Source organism: Triticum aestivum, chromosome 7B, assembly GCF_018294505.1.
Source record: "Triticum aestivum cultivar Chinese Spring chromosome 7B, IWGSC CS RefSeq v2.1, whole genome shotgun sequence".
NCBI classification, from domain to species: Eukaryota; Viridiplantae; Streptophyta; class Magnoliopsida; order Poales; family Poaceae; genus Triticum; species Triticum aestivum.
This window is the reverse complement of record NC_057813.1, coordinates 587,001,591-587,010,787: the sequence shown is the minus strand read 5'-3', so window position 1 is coordinate 587,010,787 and position 9,197 is coordinate 587,001,591.

Sequence of the window (9,197 nt, the reverse complement as noted above, 5' to 3'; positions counted from 1 at the left end):
ACCACACACACACACAAACATAGAGAAGTCGTTCTCTTCCCAAACACCAACACACGAGCACATTAACACCCCTCTCTCTTGTAAAGTCTGGACCCCAATATAGGTCTCTATCACTTTGTCTCTCGGGCATGCACACATCTCTTCCCTCACTCTCTAGGTCTCCCGCTATCTCTCTTACCCAAGCACACGCACTATGTAGAGTGTATATTTCCCATACACACAAAAATTCGCCCCCAAACGTCTATCTCCCTAGTTATGTGGTTCTCGCGCACTCACCTCACACACCACCCCCATTGCAAACAAGCATAGTTTGTCTCCTTCTGCACCACTCTCCTCTTTCTATCTCTCCCACATGTGGACCTGCCCCAGCTCCTTCCCTGTGTACATATATGTCGTGACTCTTTCCATAGCTCCCTAATGTATCATCGTTCTCGATTTTGCACATTGTTCTCTACACCATCTATTCTAGATCTCTCATGAAGTCCCTATCACACACACGATGACTCGCTTCCCTTGCATCTTCGTACACAGGCCAATTTCGGACAACATCAACATTGTCTCCCTATCTATATGCCATTTATGGACACAAAAGACCCCTCTCGCCCCCTCTCTTCCTCCCTCTCTCTCTCTCTCCGTCGCTAGCTCTCTCTCTCTCTCGCTCTCACACCCCTCTCCCACACACACACTCGATGTCTCTTCCAAATAGTCTGCTCCCCCCGCCCGCACCCATGCTATCTCACTACTACACATGTCACACCATTCCCCCTTCCCTTATACTAGGTTTACATCATCAGTGGTCTCTGTACTCCACATACACACACTCCCTCTCGCACACAAAACACGTGCACAAACACATCCAGACATGCACAGACACCCATTTATCTAGATCCTCATCTCTCCCCATGTCCGCATATGTATCTCACACACTCGCTCTCTAATTATGTATATGTGTCTCCATGTTACACAACACAAAGCCCCATGTACATGTCTCTCTCTATCCTCCACGCAAATAGACACAAAGAATCTGTTATCATTGCCTCAGTCTCTAACATACCACACACGCACACACACACACACTCTCTCTCTCTCGCAAACACGCTCAACAAGGGTTTCCCCGTGAATAACTAACCGTCTATTCATCAATAGTCGTGGAAGTACGGCAAACACCAGGCATGAAAAAGAATAAATCTACACGTTCTTAGACCACCTAGTATGACTACTAGGACTAGAGCAAGCCAAAAAGCACGCTGCCGTCACCCCCTCCTTATCGGCAACGGGAAAATCTTTGTTTTACATAGTCGAGAAGTCATTGTGCTAAGGCCCCACATGCCGAGGCGTTGAACAGAATGTAGATGCTAGTTTACGGAAGCAAGTATCGATAATACATTTGTATCTCCATACTTATATTTCTTCTCTTATAAAAAACCGAGTTGGTGATGATGGTACGTGTGCCATCTTGCAATATAGACCGTCCGATCTATATCTGACGGATGGAAATTAAACTAAAAGATACCCGCACCCCTCTCCACATTCGCAGACAAGGCCTTCCCTCGTTCATCCTTATCTCCAACAAACCTCATTGTTGAGCAATTAAGAAAGGAAGCCTCTGGAACAAACTGGCCTGGTGGTCGATGCTGGCGTCGTCAATCCCCATTCCTCCACTCAGTCCGACCACCAATCACCACCACACCCCACTCCTCTTCACCTTATCTCATATTTCTCGAGATATTATTAGTTTTTACACATGGGATTACTCCTGCAAGGGTCAATCATAACAAGTGTTCTATAAAAAAATGCATCTTGATGTTCCATGCAATGCACGGATCTTGCTAGTACTCCTACACAAGACTAAGTTGGTGATGATGGTGTGTTTGCCATCCGTCGTTTCTGACCATTAGATCTACATCTAACGACTGTGAGGTAAGTTGTTGCCTTTTCTCACCAACATCCCACTTGTATACCAATTTGCAGAAAAACCCATAATTAGTATCTTAAAACCAACCACATCCCTCCCTGACCTCACCAAAACAGCCCAAAGAATGTATTCTAATTGAAACATAATATATCTCTAGTGACATATGTATATTAAAATTAGAGTGTTTTGTATCAAGTTTGTGAATAAGTATTATTCTAATTATGATTCGTTGCAACACACATGAACATTGCTAGTATTTCCAACCATGCATTTTTTTCCCTAGTATTCCATAGTTTCGAGTTTTCCATCAAGATATTAGTCACTCATGGTTGATATTTACTTTCAATCATGAACACATATGCACTATGTAACTAGCCTTGCTTATTGGCTTCCAAAGCTTAACTTTCACTCCTACTTACAATATGTAGAGTATTTAACAAAAAACTACCACTTTCAACCAGCCCTAGGAAGAATCTATTGTACAAGAAATAGCAAAAACATACCCAAAAATTCTTAATCCACGCCAAAAACTACTACCTAGTACTCCTACCGATTAGGTTCGTTTAAACCCATTTATGACAGGGTTGGCCCACACGTCCGTGCTGACGAGGCAGCTTAAACCAATACATTTTGTTTGACCATTGACATGAGGGACCCACATCTGACCTTCTATCCTGTTATTCCCCCTCAAATCATTATTTTTCCTAAACATTACTTCAAACAGTACTGATGCGTGCTCGTCGGTGGCGCCGGTGATGAGCGAGTTGGCCGCCGCTCCGCCAAACGGGTCGGACGCCGCGCTGGCCTCTGCTCGGGTTGGGAGGCTGGCCCGAGCTTGACTCACGAGCGAGCAAGCCGCCGCGCTGGCCTTCGCTCGAGCCAGATGGCTGGCCTTAGCACGGCGCACGTGAGCAAGCTGCCGTGCTGTCGTGCCAATCTAGCTAGCAAACCTTGCAGACAAGCAGCTGGACGGCACTATCTTGGCGAGCTAGCGGCCGCGAGCGCTGGACGGAGCTGTCATCCGGGCTGCCGCAACATGGGCTCCGCACCACCGGCGGTTTTGACCTCGCCTTCTGCCGGCGGCGGTAGCTGCGTCCCATGGCAGAGGATGACTAGGTGGACGGGCCGGAGGTAGGAGGTCACTCGGGGATTTTTGTGCAGACTGACATGTAGGTCCCACAAGTCACAATGCCCGGTCGAATAAAAGGCGTTGACTTGATGGGAGACATGGTCTCTGTCAGAGATTCGAGTTAGATTCTAACCCTGAACTAACTCTAACCAAAGAGGTGTTTGGATGGCAGGGTTAGATTGACAACAAATGTATCCAAACAGGGCCATGGGTTGAAACGTGCCTATAACGGCACTTTGTAGAGTAGTCGTTTCTTGGTAGGGCTGGTTGGTAAGAGCATGTACAATGGTTGATAAGGTAGTCTTATCTTAAGTCTGCCACGTATGCAAGTGGGAGTAGTTCCTTGGCATTTTAGTGGTTTCTTGCATTATTAGGGGTTTCTTGTAAGGAACAATGTACGTACTACTAGCGACAAAAGGCGATTCTAGGCTGCGTTGTACTCCAACGATTACTACTAGTGGCCGCGGGAGTGTATACCTTGTTTTGTGGGTTCGATCCCGGCCGAACGCATGGCGGCATTTTTTTTAAAGAAAAGTACTACTACACTTTGCTGCGAGCCAATATTTTACACGGGTAGTTTGAGTTTTGAAGTCAAACTGATGTGCGGCCCCACAATCTGGGTGCACTGGATAGCCTAGCCACGTGAACGGGTTTTCCTTCCCAGCATCTCGTGGCTCGCGTGCTCGCCCTAGTCGCACCTCGCTTGCAGCTTCCTCATCAGCTAGTAGCATATTTAAACTAGGGCCTCCCGATTAAGCCCGAGGAGCCGGAAAAGCCTGGCGGGGCATTGGGAACTGTGCAATATGGCTATATACGTAAAGTGCTCTACTACTACTCTCTAGCTTGTGGCGTTGCATGCATGGACTTCACTCCATTATTGGCTCTACTATAAAAGAAATTCCTATTGACGTGTTTTTTTAAACGGAGGCAAAAGCTTTGCTTCATCTCATTCATAAAGAAGGAACTACTAACAAATTTCGACGAGATCCATTACACCTACACAAATGGAAGCAAAAAGCCTAGTCTTGCTATATCAAATAACTCAAATGTTCTGCCCCCGCAGTAACCGTCGCTGATAAACAGGATGCTAGTGTGTGCATGAGAGGAGCGGCTGAGTAGGCCAGCTACGTGAGAGGAGCGGCTGAATAGAGCACCGAGAGTACCCAGTAGTCCACTACGCAGGTGTACTTTCCCTGCATTGATAGTATAGCGATGGCTCTAGAGAACAGTAGTACCCTCCACTTCCAACTGTAGCTCCTTGGCCCTGAGATTCAAGAGTTCAAATTTCAAAACTGGTGCACTATACTAGACTAGACTAGAAGTACAGTACATCGCACTACTAGTTGAGAAAAAGTAGTACTAGTACTGCTACAGTACGAGTACATACTCCTCCATCACATAATGTAAGACGTTTTTTGACACTAGTTGGCGTGTACAAAAAATGGCAAAAACATACCCAAAATTTCTTAATCCACGCCAAAAACTACTACCTAGTGCCAAAAATTTCTTACTAGTGCTATTATTTACAGTATAATGCAATCCCATAATGTTCCATAATGCTAGTACTAGTAGTAAATAATAGCCTCACCCCTTCGCTGCGGAACGATCTACAGTTGGAAGGGACAAGGCCTTGCGGTCACTACGCTCTTATCTCCTACTCGCCAGTTCCCCTTCCCCCGAAGAGAAGGCAGTTCGTCGCTGCTCCCATGGATTCACCAGGCGGTTCTCCTCCTCGTCGGGGCTGGGAGACCTTGGACGACGATCCTCTGGGAGAAATCGCATGCCGCTCTGACGTCCTCACTGCCACAAGACTCGGTGCTTCCCGCACCAACTTTTTCAAGACACTGCTTAAACAGGCTTGGGAAAAGTCCACCGCTCCCTTACCATGGTTGCGCGTTGACTCCGCTAGAGTTGCCGACGTTGAGAGGTAGTCGGATTTTGTTCGACAAGCAGGTTAGTAATGGAGTTTGATCGTGTAGTACTTAGTTATTCCATTTCCATCCCGTAATTTCTCCGCTGCCCACCATCTTATTTATAGGTCTGGGTCGGTGCCAACGAAGATTGGCTTGCATACCTGCGGTCGGATACCACCATCATTTTGCCCAACATCCACAGCAGTGCGGCCGTTTCGGTATACCCCTTATCCACCATTGGGATTGGCCTTCCGGACTGGCTGGGCTTGAATACGTATGATGATGCCTACATGAGATTGAAGAAGATAGCAATTGCGGACCCGCCGACAAAGCAACGCGGCTACGACGGTTACTATCTCATTGCGGTGTTCGACATAAGGATTGCCATCAATGCAAGAGGCAGTAACGGCAGAGGCTCGCGCATGTTGGCGGCGGCAGATTGTACCCCTACACGTTCGAAGACGCCGTGCGCCATCTAGGACGCATCTTCGTGGTGACAAGCCAGGGGACTTGTTTCATCTGCCTATGGTACGGGAGATTACAAACAGAATGCACAAACCATCATTTGCATCCCTAATGGTACTCCATTATTTTGCAGGGACCAGTCACCCCCCGATCAAAATAAGATCGCCGATCCTGGATGTGCATTTGCATCCGCGATTCGGTCTAACCTGGAACCTTGTAGCTGACTTTGGCATATTGGGATCAATTATCTTAGCAGTTGTTACCCATGGTACCACTGATGTGCAACATGGTCACACAATCTACCACGGTCGGACCATCACCATCTACCCAGGTATTCCATTTTTTAACCCTCTCACCTTCTCTTTCATTATTGTACTAGTAGTATACTTAGTAGTAGTACTAGTAGGAGTACTTTTTACCTTGGAGGACGCGTATAGCTAGCTAGGCCCTTGAACACTTGAACCCACTAGCTGCCACCATTTTTGTTTTTCCATCTCTTACTATCTCATCCATGTAGCCAAGAGTGGCTATATATAATAAATCAGTTATTTTACTTCCTCTATACCGGAGTAGTACTATTTGCTGCACTGTATTACTGACCGTCATATTTGAGCACAACATTATGCATGGACCTTGACTATGTACGTCACCATGTGTCCAGATCTGGGATGCCGCGTGTACCAGATGAACGGCGCCTAGTTCGACCACCGTGATGCTACGTGGGTGCCGAGGAACACTCTTGGAGAGTACTCGCTTTTCATCGGGAACAGCTACCCCATTGTGAAGCGGATGCCACCCTGCCGTTCATGAAGCATGGTTGTGTCTTCAGTGTGCACCGCCGGATGAACGACATGTTGGGACATGCTATCCCTGATTTATGCCGCTTCAGCTTGGATGAGTCTCCATCTTGTGGAACCGGACTAGAAAGCTGCAACAATGATTCCCGTTGCCCACTGCTATGGATCATGCCATCCATGAAGAACACCTGGGACTGGAACCTAGAGGAGGACATGTAGCCCATCTATAACGTGTAAGTGGAGTACGGTAATTGTGAACGGTAGCGCTCTGAATATATGTATACTAGTCGTGCACAAATTTATCACATGAATTGGAGATGAACTTGTGTGGCATACTGGCATTTGTCCTTTAGAATTTATTACTAGTAAATGTGTTATGTGTACGTGCAACTTGTGTGGTTGTTGCACGGACTCCAACACGCTCTTTGAGAAAAAAAGGTGGCACAGCTTTGGATATATGTGACGTGGCGGCATCATACAGTAGCATCTTTCGCTATAGTTGTAGTACACTCCTACTAGGACAACAACTCCTATAAAACCTTGTGCTTGGCTCTTTGCCTCTTCAGGAGGTTCAACAGTTCGTACTCGTGTGAACCTTGCACTTGGCCTTCGCCTCTTCGAAAGGTCCAACAATGATGATACTACAGTACAATATGCTTCTGGCAATCTGACACCAATTGAACTGTTTCACATCCACCGCGAGGTTGAGGGCGAGGGAGAGGGAGAGGGAGAGGGCGCTGTAGTCAAAAGACTCAAAACCTTCTCCTCCTCCTGTGAACCACCGCGTGCGTGGGCGAGGGAGAGGCGTAGTAAGCAAGCTTCTCCTCGTTCGGCGAGTTGACGGGACACATCAAAGCAGTACTAGTACTAGTAGTCCATACTGCATCCTTTCCGATTAATATGGCTTAATTTGAAATGAGAAAATACACGGGCGGTCAACGCATGTAACAATACTCTCTTTATGGTCATTATATATAGTTTTGCGGTGATTATACGATCACTAGCTCATCGTAGAGCACCGTATTGCACCCTACTGACCGGCCACATAGTCGACGTGGCACTTTGTTGACTGGTTAAATTGTCACCTGGTTTCCGGGTCCCACCTCTCAGTTGGCAGAGCAAAGAAATCAGTTAAACAAAACTTTACGCAGGCACGACACGAGTCCAACCCTTGCGCGCGAACCACCCTGGCTGTGTATGTGAGTGCATGCACGTGTACTCCCTCGGTCTTCTAACAAAGAGTGTACATCGGCTATAAACAAAGAGTGTAGTACATGATGTACATCTACACTTCCAATGTATTTAGCCTTTAATTTAAATTGATATTGATTGACTAAGGCTGGTCATAGTGGGGAGTAACATATACTAGTATCATGCATATGATACTAGTGTATGATACTACATCCATAGTGCATCGTATCATAAAGTAGTATCATAGGTGGTCTCATTTATTGCCATGCATGACGCATAGTAGCATAATATTTATTATGATACGGTATCTACCTATGTTATTATGACCCTCTCTCTCTTCTTTAATTGCCTGCCACATAAGCATGTTTACGAGTCCCAAGTACATGATACTAGTTATGTTACCCCCACTATGGCTAGCCTAATGCACCAAATTGTGTTGTAGGTATAGGCTACATGTCTATCCTTAATGACAGCATGCAACGGCCTTCATTTAATCTTCTTCTCTCAATGGTCACATGCACACATAAGTATGCTACTTTTGGGCGTTAATTATGCCCTAGTCAATGTGTAAATCTTTAAATGTACAGTCTTTCATGGACGTCGGGAGTAGGATGAGCACTTGAGCGTGAGCGTGTGTGTTGTGTCGTGCGCTGTGTGCCGCATGTGTGCGTGAGTGTTGCGTGCGTCCATGTGTACGTGTGAGTGTTGCATGTTGCATGCATGCATGCATGCATGCATGGGGCTTACTCCCTCCCATTGACATGTTCATATTTCAAGCTTCCTCTGTTCCCTCCATATGGTGATACTCCCTCTGTTCCCAAATACAGAGTAAAAGCCTCCCTCTGTTCCCAAATACAGAGTATTTGTCTTTCTACAGATTTCAACAAGTGACTAGGTACGGAGCAAAATGAGTGAAGTGAGCGTAGAGGCATAGGGATACTGTAGAAAGGAAGTCCTCGCGATCCATTATTCCCCATCTTGGTCAGAGAGAACTATTCAACTAGTCTTTGCAGTGAAGTGACAATACATGCTGCAGCAGATGGGACACGTAATTAATAAGCTGAACCAGCATGTTGGTGTTACTAAATCAGCCTTACCCAGTACTGCCATCATGTTTGCCAGTAGAGCATGCTTCCGCAAATACGCCTATGCACCTCTGTCCTCCATTAACTGACATATGGGCCCTCTTGTGGTAGACCCACATGTCATCGGTGTAACTATTTACACTCCGAAGGACGGTATATCCTGGTGGTAGTAGTACTAGTAGAATTCAGATTTAATGCACTTTCTTCCCCGTCTTCCACTCTTCTTCCTCCTCTCTTCCCCATCGTCGACCGCACACCATTTACCCCCGCTCACTGCTCGCCTTCTTGTGTCATCTTCCTTGGTAGCTCACACGTAATATATCCCCCCGCTCACTGCTTGGCCACACGAGGAGAAGCTTCTTCGCTCGCCCGCCCGAATCCACTTCCCCGCTGGCTCGCAGGCACCGAAAACCCCAATGGCAGAACCGACTAACACGCAGAGCCGCGATTGTAATTACCTCCCCGATGTTCTCTTGGAGCAGATCTGTAGTCGTATGGACCTACTCAGCACCGTCCGTCTGGCCGCATGTTCGGTGTCTTTGTACCGTCTACTCGTATGCAACCGGCTGACTCTTTTCAAGACACCCTACTTGCTGATGCTCGATCCTCGCAGGTGGCCCAGACACCGACTTGACGATCCTACGGAGGTTGTCGTGGTGCCCCTCGACATGCTACCACTACCCGTCCACCTGTCCTTCATGC